Below are 19731 nucleotides of genomic sequence, written 5' to 3'. Positions count from 1 at the left end.
CCCTATAGTGAAAACCTCTCCAAAAAAAAAAAGAATGGAATATATCCAGAAAAGTTGCAGTTAAGAACAGAATATATATTTCAAGAAACTAAAGTAACCTGCCAGAATATTTTAAAATAAAATAATCTCTTTCCTCTGCTGTTTGTTTTATCCAGAAACTAGATCGCACCACTAACAACGTATAAAACTGTAATCTCTTTTGAAGTATTAGTACATTTAGAATTTTTTTCTTTTGCTTCGGGTCTCACATTTTACGAATTTAACATTATAATAGTTAAGAATTTAACTAATCCCAAACTATAGTCAAGATCAATCAATCGACAGTAATTTAGAACATGAAATTAAAATAAATAAGGGTTTCTGGTTCATATGATGCTGTCTGGCAATACCTTACTTTACTTTTGCCTTTCGGGATATTCAATCCAGATAAATTTCTCAAGTATCTATTTTTTATCTATTTAACTTTTAACTCCTGAAGTAGCCCAAAGGCAGATCTACACGTCTGCATCTTGAGCTTTTACTAATCGGAATTGATCACGATCCCCTTCCACTGAAAAAACGTTCCTCTGAGCACCAGTCATTTTGGGTTTACTTGGAATTCTAACTTTTTCTTTCTGTTTTCATTGTGGAATTTGGGTGAAGGCCAAACAGGCGTTAAGAGCAGGTCAGAAGGTGTTGCTGTCTGCTGGGCGGCGAGGGCGAGGACGCTGTCTCCTCCTGGTTCCTGTAAGTCGGGCACACAGTGCAGGGCTGGCAGTGAGGCAAGAGCACACATTCCACGGCGAAAAGCAAGAGAATGGTCCAGAGTGGGGGAGCCTGCCAGGGCGGCCACTGTTTACTTACAGAACAGTAAACCCACGAGGTTCAGATGGAACTAAGGCACCGGTTTATCGGGACGACTACCTGAGAAAACGCAGTACTCGGAAGTACTTAGAACAGGACCGACTTAGGAGGTGCTCATGGAAGTGCTTGTTACAATGAGGATTATGAGAATGGCCAAGAGGAAAAGCTCCAGGGTCTGAGGACCGTGTCGAGAACTGGAAATACCGAAGTCGATGAGGTCAGACCCTCACCCACCGCAGGTGAGTCGGATGAGGAGAGGCAGAAGTCTAGGAAAGGATTTTCAAAAAAGTCTTGCTAAAGAAAATATTTTTTAACTTTCAAAAAATTTACAAGATACTTTATTTCATAATGTAAGATTCCATCAGGATAGAGTAGAATATTTACAACATAACTCTCAGTTGAAAAACATCATCTTTGTTTTCAAGACATAACGCTCTGATTCTGAGCAGGCTTACTGAGGAATCTCCTTCACAAAAGGCCAGGAAATGTTCATGCAAATATCATCACTCTCTCAGCAACCTCAATCCTTGTTTGAAAGAATCACTGACTGGTAATGAGTTGTGCTGTCCGTGAACTATTTAAATAATGAAACCAACTTTCTAACTACATAGACTAATAAGATGTGAGGCCCTGGAAGAAGACTGAGTCCTCCATGGGAACTGAGATCTAGTGGTTTCAGGGAATAAGAGAAATGAAGACTTTCTGCTGGGAATTCACCCTGGTAGAGCCCCCTCTATCCTTCTCTCTGCCTCTCTGTCTCTTTCTGTCTCTCTGTCTCTGTCTTTTCATTTTTCTTTTCTTTTCTTTTCTTTTTAGTTTTTTTAGGTAAAGTATTTTCTTGGCTCTGAAATCCTCCTTTATCTTGTTAATAATCCCCATTTCCCTCCTCCCATTCAGGAGAAGAATAAAGGGCAGGAACTGAAATCTAGTTCTTTCCTGTGGTGTGCAAGTGCACATGGTTCTCACTTTTTGTTTTTTGGGTTTTCTTTGTATAAATAAATAAATAAATAAATAAATACCACATGGTTCTCATTTTTTGTTTTTTGGGTTTTCTTTGTAAAAATAAATAAATAAATAAATAAATAAATTTATTGTTTTTTCTTTTTTTTCTCTTTCTCTGTTTTCTTATCCTTTGTCTTTTACCTCATCACTTTGCAGCTCAGTCTCCACACACTGACTAGACAGATCTAAGTGAACCGTAGCCAAGCATCCGAATACTAGTAGGGCCAACATATTCCTCAATTCCCACTGAATCTGCCACATAAAAAGGAGGAAAATGGAACGGCAAAGAGTTTGCAGATCACCTCCTCCTGCATGCCTATGAACACCCAGACTGAACTTCTAGAAATGAGGAAGAAACAAGTAACCCATCAGATGACCAGAAATCACCACAGAGGCACAAGAAATGTGAGAAACCAAGAAAATCCCTCTCCCCCGAAGGAAAAATACCTCCTCTTCATCCACAGGCAGTACAATGGAACTCAGAGAAATGTCTGAAAAAGAGTTTAGAATATTCATAGTGACAAAGCTAACAGGAATGGAAGGGAAGAGAGACAATGAACTCCAGAAGAGGCAGGAGAAAGGAGCTGACAAGTTCCAGGAGGTGAAGAAATTCTTGCGAGAGCTGAAAAAGGAAATACACACCACAAAAAAGAATCAAATGGAACTGTTGGGGATGAGGGCTATAATACAGGAAGTCAAAACCTCACTTGAGAGTATTAAAAGCAGACTAGATCATACAGAAAATCAAATCTCAGATATAGAAGACAGGATCGCTGGACTAGTAAAATCCACCACAAATACTTAGAGAATAGTCCTCCAAAAATGAGAATAATATACTAGATCCCATCACACATCCAAACATCCAGGTGATAAGTATCCCAGAAGGTGAGGAGACTAATAAGAGCATTGCTTATCTATTCCATGAAATACTGGAATAAAACTTTCCAAACCTAGAGAGGCATTCAAAGAAAGATCCCTCCCCAAGAAATACAAAGGACTTCAAATAGGATCAACCCAAGATCTTCTCCATGACACATTATAGCCAGATTAACCAAAACCACAAAGACAAGATACTAAGATTGGCAAGATAAACATCGAGTTACCAGAAAGGATATCCCATCAGGCTAACAGGGGACCTCTCATCGGAAACAATGCAAGCAAGGAAAGAACGGGAAAGTATACTGAAAGTCTTGAGTAAAAAATAATTTTCAACCCAGAATACTATATCCGGCAAGATTATCCTTCACACGGGAAGAGAAGACAAGAACATTCTCAGATAAACAAAACCTGAAAGAATTTACGGACACCAGACCAATTCTCCAAGAAGTTCTGAAGAGAGCGCTGTATCAGGAAAACTAAAGTCAGACCCACAGAAATAGAAGTTCAAACACAACTAAGAAAAGGGCCAGCTTAATGGTAGGGCCAAGTCCAGAGGTGAACGTTATCCTCCAGGATTTAAATGGAGAGATCAGACCACAATAGAAGATAGATAAAGCACATGAGTCTAAACTGGTAAAACAGAATTGTATGACTTTTGACTAAAACATGACTGATCTTCTACGCTTTGTTTTCCAGAACTAAGGCGTTTGGTCTTCTCCTGAGTTGTGGACAGGGCCATGTACCTACCATTTGAACAGAATCCTAACCTATTTCCTGGCTTTAGGTCTCAAGCAAAGTTCCCTTAACATTTTTTGATTTTGATTTATTAAAGCTAAAACTGTCTTTCTTGAAATTAAAAAAATATATTTAAAAAACACCTATTTAATAGCCACAGTAAGCTAGATAGCCTCAGCTAGGTGCTACTTTATAGTCCATCCATTCTACTCACAGTCTGATGGCTAAAGTCAACATATGTTCACAGATATGTATATATCAGCTGAACCTGCTATTAAAACTATTTAGATTAATTAAGATATTTTGTGAATCAATGAAATGTGGGGAAAAATTAAAAAGGAATGGAAAGCAACTGCAGATATCAGAGACAGTGTGGGAGGAGGGTAGGAGATGGCAGAGGGTAAGAAATAAGGGTAAAAATATATACAAGAAATAAGAAATGGAAAATTATTTGTTGATGATAACATGTGTGACTAAGCCACTAGACAGTATATTCTGAATGGGAATTATACTTTGTACACTGTGATGACATTCAGCGAAAGACTGTAAAATAAATTAATTAATTAAAAAAATGATGTGTGGCCTTCCGGCTTTTTTTTTTTTTTTTTAAGGAAAACGTGAATTGATCCAAAATTATCTGATAACTGTAAGCATAATTTGAAACAACCTACGCGCCCTTCCCTAAGAGACTGGTTAAGTCAGTGATGGCCCACAGCCTTGCTGTTTGCAGCACTGTGGACTCCACGTGGGCCTCGCTGCCCACCCCACCGGCCCACGATTTCACGAGTCACACTCCCCTTGTGCTTGTTCCTTGGCCCCCATCATGCTTACTGAGCCCATCGTGCTAGTTCACAAACACAGTATGGCATTAAAACTGCATTTCATGACTCGACTCGTGCCTATCCCACCAGCCTCATCTCCAACCACAGCCACCAAGACTCCAGCTAGTCGCAGTTCCCAGGAAAGAGCAAACAGGACATCCGGTACCCTCTAACACCTCGACACTTCCTGGCGGCATGCCGTCCCACACCCTTGTCCGCTGGGCTAGCATCTAAGACAGGCTCGATACTCAGGTCACCATTACCGCCTCCGAGACTTCCGCCCGCCAGCTGGCTGGGTAGCCCTGCTCGGTACTTTCGGGAGTCTCCGTGCAGACTTCTGTCGCAAAGTACGTAATTTTGCATTCACGTGTATGTATCTCACACTGAATTTTCATGGCTACTTTTCTTATCTAGTCTCCCAGGGGAGTTTGAGCTCCTTAAATACACAGTCCCTGCTCTGTAATAGTGTATGATCTCCTGGCGGGCAGACAGGACGGGTGCAAGGTGTTGAAAGACAGAAGGAATTTCTCTGCAGGGAGGCAGGGGCAGGAAAGATGCCAAGGAAGACTTTCAAGCAGAAACGGGAGCTGAATCTAGACAATGAGTGGGAATCGGCCCTGTGGACGTGTCAACGGCCTTCTGGTTGGAGCGTGTAATACCAGAGCGGCCAGAAGGCGTGGAGCAGAAGAGGGTCTGAGAACACCAGAGCGGTCCCCAGAGACGCCGTCTCCATGCAAACAGCCCTTCTGAGGCAAGGGCCAGCCTTGTCAGCCTACAGAGCCTGCACTCAGAGAATCCGATTCCACCCCAATCAGGAACAATCCATGGGCTGTCAGCAGCAGATGGCATATGATTACATTTGTGTGTTTTTGAGTGTGTAAATTCATCTCTTTTTAGAACTCTGAGCAAAAGTTAAAACCTACGATATGCAATAAGGTCATAGGAGAGGCAGACGAATTTAAACCTGTTCATTTCCCAGTAAACCACCTCTCCCGAAAACCACAGTCGTTTACTAAAGTGACCTCCTGCTCTTCTTCGTCTCCCATTATGTATAGAAATGCCCTTCCACCTTCTAACGTGTGTTCCCCTGCACTGGAACGGGCTTCTCAGAGGGTGCTGCCCTGGGCTAGGGACGGGCAAGACAGTCCCACCTCCCCGGAGCTGGCAGTCCAGCAGAACCTGACACAGCCCCACAAACCACCACGCAGGGCGCAGGGGACGGCTCTGAGGAAGGCTGTAACTACTGTAGTGAGAGAGTTCCTGTCTAAAAGTCAGGATGACACAGAGGGAAAAGCATTTGAGCTCCGACGTGAAGAAATCCCTTGACTTTTGTCTCTAGCACTATCAATTTTATTCCCAAATGTTTTTGTTAGAATTGTACCTTAAATATTTTTCTATGGCTCCAGCAGATGGTGTAGCAGTTACATCGCTGGACTCCCACATGGCCCACCACCTTGGTTCGAGTCCTGGAGTGGTGGCTTGAAAATCCCACCAGCATATGGGCATGTACGCCTAAGATCCTGGGAGGAGAATGGAGAAGAGAAGGCAGTGTGGCCATCCCCTCTGGGGGGTGATTTCTCACCTGTCCCTCTCACTGTCTCTCTCTCTCTCTCTCTCCAGTGAGTTTACATGCCCTAAGGCAAAAACTTCTAAAAATAAAAATAATAAATAAAAGGTTTTTTCCTATGGCATGTGACATTATCTTTGATCAATCAGTTTAAAATGTAATGTCTTCCTGGCAAGAATTTCATTAACCATTAGAATTTCATATACTTCACCAAAATTTTCCACTAACATGTCATAGGATGATTTGTTAAGTGACATTATTCAGCCAAAAACTATTTTAGACAAAAACCTCTTTATGTACCAAAACAACAGCATGAACATTCACAGGTGCTATTTTAACAGCTTGTATATTTCATACAACAGAAATATTTCTTACCTGACTTGCTCCAGGGAGAATTAATGAACATGAAATATAATTCCCTCAGGTTAATGATAGGCTGGTATTAGTAATTTCATTTGGTAGACTGTTTTTTATATTTGCTTCTTTAAGTATTAAAATTATAAACTGTCCTTTAGGTTAGAATGTAGGTCAATTTATTAGATTCATAAAGTAGGAGAAAGAAATATAAACTGAAAGGGAAAAGTTTAATGTAATAGCCGAATGTAACTTAGTACAATTATAAACAGAATAAGCACATCTTTAAAGAATATAGTGTCCCCCAAAAAAGCAACTTAAAAACACAACTAATATTAAGTTTTGTTTATACCTTTATAAAGTTATTATTTAGAAGTTATGCCTTTCACGATGTAGATTAGCCAAAATTATTTCAAGAAATATGTTCATCTAACCTTTGAGCTGGCACCTTATCCTGGCTATTCTCTGCCTTAAGACGTAGAAAGCTGCAAAACAAATGTCCAAATAAAGAAATTCCAGATCTTTTCTCTGTAAGGAGGCTGGACTTGGGTATTTATCAACTTGTTACATTCCCGGAGACTTACACATATTCAACTTTCAGTGCTTTTCTGAAACAAAAAAAAAAAATCTAGGACATGTTTAAAATAGTAATATTTTAGTCACCATTTTGTTATTAAAAAACATTTTGTAACAAAAATATTAACCAATAATTGAAGTTATGCTATTCTTCTGCAGTTCAAATTCTAAATTCAAGTATCTCAGCCTTCTATGACACGGCATCTTCCCATCCAATTCATATTCGGAATATTAATTTTTGGTTCGTAGAGACAGTATCCTTTTATTTAAGTGAATGTTGGACAAGATATCTGAAAAGAAATTAAAACTTTGGATCAATGAGTTACCCAGACTGGTAATTGTGAACGGATGCATCTCGACTTACCTGTTTTCTACACATGGCTTCCCTTTGCTCTCCAGTTTTAGGGAGAAAACATTAACATTTCCTTTGCTTTGACAATACTCTCTTCCTGCAAGGTTGCTTTGGTTGTCAATAGCAACAAGAATTACCTTGAAAGCTCAGGCTTTTAGCTTGTAGATTCATAAATGACCCAGTTTGATGAAAGTAAAGGGCAGAAACTTGACACACCACTAATCATGTCAGCCATCAAGCAGCCCAGAGATCCTCGAGGAAGGACGAAGTGATTTTGTTACTTCTCTTCTGGATTAATGCCTCCTCTCCTTAAGGAATAAAATATCCACACTCACTTAAAACTTGTGTGTTTATTTGTACAGTTTAAAAGAAAGAAAATGGAGCTTTTTTGGGAGAAATATCAGAAAAAAATGATAAGTCCAATTTGAATCACTGAAGCAATAATTTAGCTATTGATCCAGAATGACTGCTCAGTATTTATTTTTTTTTTATAGACCACAGATTAGTTTATTTTTAACACCCATCATGCCATGAATTCATAGGGAATAGGTTCCAGTAGCTCAGGCTCCTTTCCGTTGGTTCTCACAAAGTGTGCTCCTCTGGGTGGAGCAGGCTGGCACTTTAATTGAACCCAGGTACCTTTCTCTTTGGGTTCTTTCTTTTTCTGGTCATTTTCCTTCACACAATTTAGGAAGCTATCTCTGCTCTTAGAATGTTTAGCACATTGATTCTCTTGGCAAGAATCTTGCCCTTAACTTGTTTGTTCACAACAATGCCAACAGCATGCTGGGTAACATTGTAGACTCTTCCAGTTTGGCCATGGTAACATTTGTGGGGCATTCCTTTTTGAACAGTACCCATTCCCTTAATGTCTTTGCCTCTCCTCTTTCCCTTTGTGTTCCTCATTTTGGTTAATTACTGGAAGATGGCGGTTCCGGCCAAAAGGGACTGCTCAGTATTTTTTAAAGACATTTGTTTGCTAGCCATTTTTTTAACATTGACTAGGTTTACAACAAATTAATATTCTGGGGTTTTTTGTTGTGAATTTTAAAAGAACTCACCATATCCTGATATTGACACATTTTTTAAAATAGAAAAACGAAACCAGGTACAATTTAAACAAAGAGCTGAAAACAAATCAAACCAAAAATAGCAAGTTACATTCTGGATCACATAGTAAGAAAATTGTATATGACTGTGTTTATGGATAAGAAGGAAATATAAAAGGATACCGTTTCTTTAATATTCTTCAATTGCCAATGTCGAATAATTGAATTTATCAGGAAAAAATTTCAAATTATTTTAAACAAAGATCAAACAACTCAAAGAATAGCAAACATCATTATTTTCTAACTAGCCACCAAACAGTTCTGTACAGTTTATTTTCCTCCTATAATACGTGATGATTGGGCACACTTTTCCTACTTAACATAAATTAGACAAAACATACATTTAGTGTACTTTTTGGTACACTTGTGAAGAACGCTAGCATAACGTTTTCGATCATGTGCCATCCTTCAAATTTTGTATTTGTAAACTATACAACACCGAATTTTAAATCAAAGTCATGCTCAATCTGGAATAGATAACTTCCAAGAAGTGTGTGGGGTCTATTCTCTACTGAGGGCTAAGTACATTTATTAAGTAACCCTCACCACAATTTCTGTGAAAGCTGCCAAAACCCAACGCCCTAACTACTTGCCTAGCATAAACCCCGCAACGGGAAGTCCTTGAGAGGTCCCTTAATGACACGACATAGGAAACGCTGCCTATTTTGTCCTGGCAGTCTGTGTCTCTTGGCCTCCGTGCCTCAGTGGTTAACACACACCACTCCGTGGCCACCGTGGCCACAGCTCACAACTCTACAACCCTCTCCGGCAATTTCCGCAATCGAGCTGCTTCGGTTACCCAGGGCTCTCAGTGATATCATGCACTTTACTAGAGGTGGCTAAAATCAATAAGCGCTCTGTCGATTTGATGAAATTGTGACTCACTCAGAACAGAGAATTAAGGACTGTTTTTCTTTCTTCTTTCATTCATTCGCTATAGGGCACGTACACTCGCCAGAGAGAGACAGAGCTTGGGGAAGAGTGAGATAGCACCCGCCAGCGGGGATGGCCATGTCATAATCCTTTCTTCTCCAGTCTCTTCTTGGGATTTTGGACACGCAAGCACATGTGACTGGCATAATTTTCAAGCCTCCGAGTCCAAGACTTGAACCCTAGCCAGTTATGTGGGATCTAGCATCTTAACCCCCACACCACCTGCTGGCCCAGGAATTACTTTTCTTGCCTGCTGCACAAAATCAAACCAAAAATAGCAAGTTACATTCTGGATCACATAGTAAGAAAATTGTATATGACTGTGTTTATGGATAAGAAGGAAATATAAAAGGATACCGTTTCTTTAATATTCTTCAATTGCCAATGTCGAATAATTGAATTTATCAGGAAAAAATTTCAAATTATTTTAAACAAAGATCAAACAACTCAAAGAATAGCAAACATCATTATTTTCTAACTAGCCACCAAACAGTTCTGTACAGTTTATTTTCCTCCTATAATACGTGATGATTGGGCACACTTTTCCTACTTAACATAAATTAGACAAAACATACATTTAGTGTACTTTTTGGTACACTTGTGAAGAACGCTAGCATAACGTTTTCGATCATGTGCCATCCTTCAAATTTTGTATTTGTAAACTATACAACACCGAATTTTAAATCAAAGTCATGCTCAATCTGGAATAGATAACTTCCAAGAAGTGTGTGGGGTCTATTCTCTACTGAGGGCTAAGTACATTTATTAAGTAACCCTCACCACAATTTCTGTGAAAGCTGCCAAAACCCAACGCCCTAACTACTTGCCTAGCATAAACCCCGCAACGGGAAGTCCTTGAGAGGTCCCTTAATGACACGACATAGGAAACGCTGCCTATTTTGTCCTGGCAGTCTGTGTCTCTTGGCCTCCGTGCCTCAGTGGTTAACACACACCACTCCGTGGCCACCGTGGCCACAGCTCACAACTCTACAACCCTCTCCGGCAATTTCCGCAATCGAGCTGCTTCGGTTACCCAGGGCTCTCAGTGATATCATGCACTTTACTAGAGGTGGCTAAAATCAATAAGCGCTCTGTCGATTTGATGAAATTGTGACTCACTCAGAACAGAGAATTAAGGACTGTTTTTCTTTCTTCTTTCATTCATTCGCTATAGGGCACGTACACTCGCCAGAGAGAGACAGAGCTTGGGGAAGAGTGAGATAGCACCCGCCAGCGGGGATGGCCATGTCATAATCCTTTCTTCTCCAGTCTCTTCTTGGGATTTTGGACACGCAAGCACATGTGACTGGCATAATTTTCAAGCCTCCGAGTCCAAGACTTGAACCCTAGCCAGTTATGTGGGATCTAGCATCTTAACCCCCACACCACCTGCTGGCCCAAAGAGCCAGCTTTGGATCACAAGTTTATGGATTTGTCTTGGGCTTTGGACAGTGTTAAAGAAAACGAGGGCTAAGAAACCTGAAGGGCAAACCTTTGTCTTATTTAAAGGTACGCCTATCTTCTCAGAGATAGTTTCGTTTACTGGAAGACTATAAAACGCTCAGATGTTGAGCTAAGTAGAACGGTTGGGGAAAAAATAATAATAATAATAACATGTTATTAAGACTAAGATGGCAGATGCAGTTCCCCATGACTGAGGCCAGAGGACACAGCCTCGTGAGCATACAGACAGCAGGACAATGGCCTTCCCTACAGATGACAGAGGTGAGCACACGCATGAAAGGAGAGGTCTTTCCATGACAGCGCTCTGTACCTTTGACCCCGGCCGTTGGCTAGAAAAAGTCATAACAAGTTTTCATAACCCAACTTTAAATTCACGTTATGTTTTTTCATTATCAAAAAAGTTAGTATTAGCTTGGCAAACTCTATCTGCAGACAAGTATCAAGGTCCCTGCATTTCCAACATCAAGATCCAGGGCGACAGACCCTGTGAGCAGCGTGTTAAGAATCTGGATGATCTTGGCTCTCAGTGTAGCATTTTTTAAGCATTAAAGCCATAGGCACTCATCAGACCTCAACACAAGGCTACAGCACATGACATTTCACAAATCTACCCATTAGTTCTTCCTAATTTTATAATTCAGGAAGAAATTTATAATTTTCTTCCCAAAAAATAATTACTTCAAAAAACATTCCTGACTTAGGAAATGAAACATTAGAATGGCTTAACTCCTAGCCATACATAAATACCAAGATACCTGAATCTTTTCATCTGATTTTAAAACTCAATCCACGGACCAGCAGATGGTGTAATGGCTGCATCTCTGGACTCCCACATAGTCGACCACGGTTCAAGTCCCAGACCTAGCAGCTTAAAACTCATGCCGGGCGCAAGTGCATGTGTGCCCAGAATCTCAAGAGGAGAATGGAAGAGAGGGGATTGCAACGTGGCGGTTCCGCCAGAGGGTGATTTCTTACTTTCTGTCTCTCTGACAAGCCATACACCCTATGGCAAAAATCTCTCTCAGAAAAAAAACAAAACAAAACAAAAACCCTCAATCCAAGGGTCAAAGAACCTTGACAGCACCATAAATTACATGAAATACCTGACATATTTAGGTAATCACGTGAACTTGAGACAGTTTATCTGGTAAAAACTTTTCCCACAGTAGTATACATGACGTGAAACCAACCCTGAACAGCGGTTACAGTAAACCGACACTGAGCGAACAGTGTGTGTGTTTGCACTAGGGCTCGGAGGCTTTGCTATTTGTTGGTGTACAAGCACATGCAGAGAACCACCAAGTCCCTACAAAATCTGAACACTGCAATAAAATACAATACCAAAGCCTGTGGAAAAATACTTCGGGTGGGAGGAAGTTTCTGTCTGGGCAGTCTAGCCATGGAATGATTTTTTGTAAATTTAAAAACACACACCTTTGACCATTTAGGGAACTTTCATGGAAACTGAATTTGAGAACTCTGATATAAGAAAATAAGGCTAAAGTTTTGGTTTTTTTTTTTTTTGTTCTTTTTTTAAAGCAACATTGTTTTTGGCAAAATAAGCATAAAGCCAGGAATTGCTGATTCTTTCTTTCTTTGATGTACATGAGCACAAACATGAACTGTGATGACAGTTCCCCAGCAGTTAGCATAATGGCTATGTCGCTGGACTCCCACGTAGTCGACCGCAGTTCGCGTCCTGGACCCAGTGGCTTAAAACTCACGCCAGGTGCGTGTGCGTGCGTGCCCAAGATCCCAAGAGGAGACTGGAGGAGAAGGGATTGCAGCGTGGCCATCCCCCCTGGGGGGCGATTTCTCGCTTTCTGTCTCTCTCTGTCTGGCGAGTGTATGCGCCCTATAGTGAAAATCTCTTAAAAAAAAAATCTACAAAAAGCAATCCTAACCTTGTGATCAGAGGATGCTGTAATAGGAAATGGATGTCAGTTCTGGAGAATTTAGAACACTTTAGGCCTCTGCTACTGGTATTTTTCTATGATCGTAGCTAATTGATAGCACTTTGAAATCTTTTCAAGTCAAATTATCTTGTCTATATTCTACTGGGTCGTCGGAAAAGTCATGATGGATTTTTCTACATTCTATGCAAAAGTGCGTCACGGCTTTTCTAACAGCGCAGTATTATGTTATCTTTGAGAACCGATCATTACTTGTCCCCAGGAAGAAGAGGCAAGTCTCGGCCTTGGCCGTGCTAGCTCCTCGGCCTCCCTCCAGGTTGACACAGGACGACAGGTCAGACAGTCATGCTGGTTTCTGAGGAAAAGGTATTCACAGACCTTCCTTCTGCTTCTTCCCAGGAGACGGGGCCCTTACCGACTGCGTGCCTCTCGGGACCCACGCTGAGCCATCTTTTTAAAGAATTGTTTTAGTTTGTGTGTTGAGAGATTCTCCTAGGGCACATGTGCATCAGGATTCCAGGTTCCACTGCCCCGGGGCTCCAGGAACACACGAGAATCGAGGAGAAGACCTGAGTTAGGCACTGGCAGGTGACACGCAGAGTCCTTCCCACACACCCCAAGGAGAGGCTGTGCAGGCTACGTGGCTTCTACAAAGCAGCCCTCGCTGTGATCCAGGGGAAGGAGGGCAGCAGTGAAGCACTGCGGTGTCTCCTGGGCACACCTGTGACAACCAGAAGCTCTGGGGAAGTGACCGCTAGTCAAGGCTTCCTCTGCTCCTGGGTTCACCAGCCCTTGCCCACGCAACCGCAGAAGAGGGATGAGTGATGCTTTCTCCCCAACAACATGAACGATACGAGCGGTTACTTTCCTTTTTCCCTGTTATTAGAAGCTCAGTCATACCTAGAATTCCAGGGCATTTATATGTGTACCATCCTCTCAAGATCTTTTATTTTACCCCTTCTTTTTATCCCTCTAGCAACTGTGAATTCAGAGGCATGAGCACTCACTGCAGACAGAGAGGGAAAGTAATAAGGCACCAGTTATGGGGGATGATCAAACAACAGTCCCACTGCCTCCATGTCTCCCTCCTCTTGGGACTTTGGGTACCTACGTGCATGTGCCCAGTGTATTTTTCAAGCCACCAGGTCTTGAAAATGGCATGGTCAGTCATGTGGGATCCAGCCGCCTTAGCCACCAGGACACGGACAGACCCACCCTTAAGAATTTCATTTTCCTCCTTTATTGCATGAATTCCTGGAAGCCACTTCATATCCTTTTGCAAATAACATAGAGCATAAATAAATAGAAATAAAGAAATCAATTTTACTTATTGTTTAAAGTATCATCTAAGGAACTAATAATAGAAAATGATGAAAATGAAGATTTCCATACTGTAATATTAGCTGGGTTCTATTCTCCTTCCAATTACATATTTTACATCAGAAAATTTATAATAATACGAGAGCTCTTCAGTTACTATGTGGATATGGGAACAGGATGTCTCTATAATTCCCCACATTTAAAGGTACGTCACCATGACAATGACACAGATAGTCATTGCTGCGTATTCTGTAAAATGAAATTGAACGCACTGACGAGCTCATATATCGATATCCGTTAAGTGTGCCTTAGCAGGGGATGGTGCAGATCCCTGCGGTAAACCCATGGAATGGTATCCCGTGTGGCTGTCTAAGGGATGAGTCACAGTTACATGGACAGATAAGGACTGGTCTCCAAAATGTAATATTATATGAAAAAGGCAAGAGGTAGTTTGTACTTCAGGCTATTATTTTGTGAAAAAAGGAAAATTTTGCAGAAGTTTAGAAAACTCAACAAAGGGGCCATTCCATACCCTGGTGGTTAGAGGGCTGGCTCCCACATGGCCAACCACATGGTTTGAATCCCAGACCCAGAAGCTTGAAAAACATGCTGGGTGCATGGGTGTGTGTCCGAAGTCCCCAAAGGAGGGAGAGAGGGAGAAGGGATTGCACAACAGTTTGACCATTCCTCATAGGGAGTGCTTTCTTGCCCACCCCCCTGCCCTCTGCAAGTGCATGAGCCCTTTGGCAAATTAAAAACCAAAAAAAAAAAAAGAAGAAGAAGAAAGAAAGAAAGACATCTCTACAAAGTTAGTAGTAAACAGTGATTGTCTGTGGCGGGTGAAACTAGATGTCAGAAAAATAGGAAAGTTAGAAATACTTACCTTCACTGCCTTCTCTCTCTGTGTCTTTTTATATTTAAGCATACATTTCTTATTTTTAATAAAAGATTATTTAGGTAGATATAATTAAGATAAAGATTAGAATAACTAATAGAAAGGTAACAGTCTGGGACCAGCAGTTAGCATAATGGCTATGTCGCTGGACTCCCATGTAGTCGACCGTGGTTCTAGTCCTGGACCCGATGGCTTAAATTCACACTGGGCGCATGTGCATCGTGCCCAAGATCCCGAGAGGAAAATGGAGGAGAAGGGATTGTAGCGTGGTCATTCCCCCTTGGGGGTGATTTCTCGCTTTCTGTCTTTCTGTCTCTCTATCTTTCTGTCTCTCTGTCTTTCTGTCTCTCTCTCTGGCGTGCCCTCTAGCAAAAACTTCTCCAAAAAAAAAATAATAAATAAATAAATAAATAAAAAGATATGGTCCAACAGTTTTAAAGTCACTTTTACAAAGTATGTTGGTGGGAGCTAACAGGTGGCTTGCTGGTAAAGGCACTGGACTCCCACATGGCCAACAGCAGAGTTTGAGACTGGGACTGGGCAGTTTGAAAATAACACTGCGAGTGTGTGTGCTTGACCAAAATTCTAAGAGAAAAATGAAGAAGAAGGGATTGTGGGGCAGCCATGCTCCCTGGGGAGTGATTTCTCATTTTCCCTCTCTTTCTCTCCCTTGGGCACACATGCCCTACAGCAAAAAGCTGAAAAAAAAAAAAAAAAAGAATAGAAAAAAATTAAAATGTATATTGTTATAATGATGCTTTAATAATTCCTGACAACATTTTGATCATAACAGGTATCCCCCCCAAAATGGTATTCAAATCTCGGATTTTGACATACTCATTCTCATAGGTCATGGGTCTGCTAAAAAGCACAGTGTTGTATAGATATAAGAATTTGGCTGAAGGTAACAAAAGATCAATAAATTAAGCAATTGCTGAAAGAATGTGTGAATTTTTGCTACAAGAAAAAAGACCTCACATCCATACAAAAGTGGGCAACTGTGAGCAGGAAGCCAGAGGAAGCCCCTGGCAAGCGGACAAATCTCGCCCATCCTCCCAACCTCAGCTAGAGGCTCTGGTCCAAGGGGAGTCAGAGTAATGACGGGAGCAGATGCACCTTCACTCACTTGTCAGAGGGCTTTCTTAGGCAAGAGTAGGATCCAGAGCACGGTACACAAAAGATCAGAGGGGATGGCACTGTAGAACCCCAAAGCCCAAGTCTGCACGGCCATCCTGTCTTTCCATTCCACTCTTTACGCCCCAGTGGGACAGCCTTGGCCAGCTGGTCCGAATTACAAGTGTGTGTGCCACCTGTTCACAGGTCAAACTTAATCCTGGGCCAGCCCACAGCACGGGAAGCCCCTCTGCACAGGGAGCCAGAGCCCACACGGCTGCAGCTCGGATCTGAAAAAACCACCAGGTGCGCTTCCATGCCCAAAGCTGACAGCGCGGAGGAAAGGAGAAGGGAACGCGATGTGAGCCACCCACGGGGAGTGCTTTCCCTCTCTCTCTCTCTCTCTCTCTCTCTCTCTCTCTCTCTCTTTGGCAAGCATACATGCTTTCTGGCAATTAAAAAGAAAGAAAGAAAGAAAAGAAAAAACCCAGTAAGGAGGCTCTTCCTGTACAGAAAATGAATAAAGCCCTCCAAGGTGCACTGTTGGGATAGGAGGCAGCCAAGCACACAGCAGTGCACACAGCACGGTACAACTGTAAAACAGGGCAGGGCATGCACACGGCACGGTTCAACTGTAAAACGGGGCGAGGGGGTACGTGAAGTGATCCAGAAGTACGTAAGATATTTCTGAAAGGTACACAAGAAACTGTTAACCCTTGTTGTGCTGAGAAGGGTATTTGAGAAAATGAAAGCATTTTTTCTTACAAAATAAGTTAATATGTATAAAAGATTGCTGAGAACAAAATTTTAAAACCTGCCTAAAATTGGTGAGGAAGGAGCCAGAGTGTGCAGGTGGTGTGGGGGGCAGCAGGCTGGGCGAGGCCACTTTCTTTTCCCAGACCAGGAGGCCAGCTCAGGCCCGTGATGACACCTCCCCTGAGGGGCTCCCTGGCAGAGCCTGCGTGAGAGCGCCCCCCCCCACTGCCGCCTTAAAGGCATGTGGCGGATTCCACGAACTCGAAATACACAGAACACGCGTTATACAGACAAAAGCTGCACCCACTGACCATCACGCTGGTACAAGGTGGGGAGAGAGCACACCCGCACTCTTTAAAGCTTAACAACAAGCTTCCAAGTAGCACACACACTGTTGTGTCTGGAGCCTGAGGCACCTCCTTGGTCCCAGCGTGTGTAAGTGTGTGTGTGTGTGTGTGTGAGTGAGCATGCGTGCACTCAGTCCATCCATGACGGATGTTGAGGACAGCCCTAACAGCTGAACTTGCAGAGACAGGAGCTGACCTTCCAGCCCGAGAAATACTAACACGTCCACCAGCCCAGATTAACTTCGGAAGAGGAATGCGGGCCACCAGTGGATCTTCACGGTACTATATAAAGGTCAGTTCTAATTGGGGAAAGAAAGATGGAACAAAGTCATTCCTGTGAAACTTAACATTGAAGACTACACACACTCAAAATTCCTATCGGAAAAGGTCAAGCTTCTGCACAGGGACTTTAGCTCAGAACCTACATTCCAGGACCACTTGAAGTTACCCAAAGTACATAGTGTTCTCAAACAATCTTCCAAGGAAAGTGGTAGTTGAATAACCTTAGTCAAAAACTACTTCCTACGACAGGAGAACGCTCAGTCAGAAAAGTGCTTGCACATCCATGTTTATTGCAGCATTATTCACAATTGCCAAGACATGGAACCAACCTAAATGTCCACAAACTGATGAATGGATTGGAAAAGTGTGGTATATATACTCTATGGAATACTACTCAGCCATAAAAAATAACAAGACCCTGGAATTTGATAGAAAATGGTCAGATATGGAGGATCTATTGCTGAGTGAAGCAAGCCAGGCTATGAAAGAAAGATATTGTATGTATCCACTCAATATATACCGACTATCCGCACTCTATAATAGAGAGCAAAAATTCGGAGGACATAAAAACAGTGAAGGTACTTAATGAGAATAGGACAGTGTGGAATGGGGTAAGTGAAGAGAAGAGGATAGAGAAAGATAGCAAGTGAACAATAGAGAGACAGGACATTAGTGAGAAACAGGGGTTATCAACTGTTGATGATGACATGTATAGTATTCTCAACTGGATTGGGCTGAGAAGTATTTCATGATGGGCAAAGTATTTTTACAAGCAAAACGAGAAATAGCAATTGACTGTTTTATAAAAATAATTAGAATAATAAAAATAATGATTGGGGAAAACAGAAAAGATATGGAATGTTGAAGTGGGGAGATTAATGTCTCTGTACTGACTGACATGCATGGCATTCCCTTTTGAAAAAACAATGTAATACACTGTAAAGTTATATGTAATCCAATGTAATATAAAGAAGATTATGATGATAATAAAAAAAAAAAAAAAAAAAAACTACTTCCTACGGACTTGAGGATTCAGGTTCAGTGTCAAAAATGATTACAAGGTAGGGACCAGCAGATGGGTAACAGTTACGTCGCTGGACCTGGTGGCTTAAAACTCACACCAGGCACATGTGCATGTGTGCCCCAAATCCCGAGAGGAGACTGGAGGGGAGACTGCAGCATGGCCATCACCCCCCCCCGGGGGTGATTTCTCACTTTCTGTCTCTCTGATGAGTGCATGTGCCCTATAGCAAAAATCTCTCTAAAATAATGATAACTACAAAATTATCCACTGCCTTGCTTTTATTTCTACCATCAAAAATAAACAAACAACAACAAAAAACCCCCACTGTTTCTACACTCTCACTCCAAAATTAGGGGAAGAAGCTAGTAAACTCAGGACAATGAAGCATGCTCAACTCCACTAAGCCAGTCCCGGGACCTGTGAGCAATTTTCCATGTGGCTCTGGACAGCATGACACACCCGCCTCACTCCCAAGGCTCCCAGCTCACCCTGGGTGCCCACGTGTAGGTCTGAGGAAGTCACTTTCTGCACAAACTCCAGGCTCATGTTCACTGGCCACTGCCCTCGTTGTGGACCACAGACGGAAAGGCATTCATTAGGAACAGCCTCGCTGCAGGCGGACGCTACGTGAGACCTTCAAGCAGATTCCAGTATTCCCAATTTGCTCTTGATTATATGGTTTATTTAGTTTATTCCTTTTGGGCTAGCCCTGTAACTGACTGGTTATGGGAACCAGAACCCACATGGCCAACCAAGGTTTGAATCTTGGTGCTAGCAGCTTGAAAAACACGCCAGGTGCATGTGCACACATGCCCCAAATCCAAACAGGGTGGAGAGATGGAGAAGGGATTGTAGCATGACCACACCCACTGTCGGGTGCCTCCTCCCTCTCCCTCCCTCTCTGTCTTTCTCTGGCAAGTGCATATACCCTTGGAAATTTAAAAAAAAAAAAAGAAGAAGAAAAAAGGTTTATTTCTTCTCTTTATTCTATAAGCCAGAGAGACGCAGAGATAGTCACCCCCAGTATACTCCCAGGTCACGATCCATCCCCCACTTCAGCCAGTCCCGATCGCAGGCCTGGCACATCAGGGAGGTCCCTGGACACACACCCAGACCTTTCCACGGGGCTCAGCCTCAGGGTGTTGTTCCCACGACGCCACTGTCCAGCCCTGTTCTTGATTATGTTAAAGAGTAGTCAAAAATCTAAATAATCAAAAACAAGTATAATCTATATAACTTTTTTACTACAGATAGAAAGTCAATGAGCAGTGTAGGGACCAAAAATTAATAACTCATATTCCATTTATAAGACTGAGTTTATGAGCCTTGGTATGAGTAAGAACTAAAACATGAAATTTAAATATTTCATTTTCCAAATCAAAATTCTCTTCTTAAAACGATTAGCTTTTTCCTGTGCAGTGTAGAAACTAATAATTAGATAATTTG

At 41.9% G+C, this 19731-nt stretch overlaps 1 protein-coding gene across 3 annotated transcripts in view; it reads right to left on the bottom strand.

Annotated features, from left to right (window-relative positions):
• NPNT (nephronectin) overlaps window positions 1–19731 on the bottom strand; it is a 68720-nt gene that overhangs the window by 42929 nt on the left and 6060 nt on the right. The window contains exon 2 of one of the 3 annotated variants that reach the window (XM_014588870.2): window positions 6636–6686. The exons of the other annotated variants lie outside the window; for them this stretch is intronic. The gene's annotated coding sequence lies outside the window, so the exon portion shown is untranslated. The remainder of the gene's footprint in view (window positions 1–6635; window positions 6687–19731) is intronic. 3 annotated transcript variants of the gene reach the window in all.

This window comes from Tupaia chinensis, unplaced genomic scaffold (genome assembly GCF_000334495.1).
Source record: "Tupaia chinensis unplaced genomic scaffold, TupChi_1.0 Scaffold000315_1, whole genome shotgun sequence".
NCBI classification, from domain to species: domain Eukaryota; kingdom Metazoa; phylum Chordata; class Mammalia; order Scandentia; family Tupaiidae; genus Tupaia; species Tupaia belangeri.
Note: the sequence above shows the minus strand (reverse complement) of the source record. Positions and strands in the feature narration are given on the sequence as shown.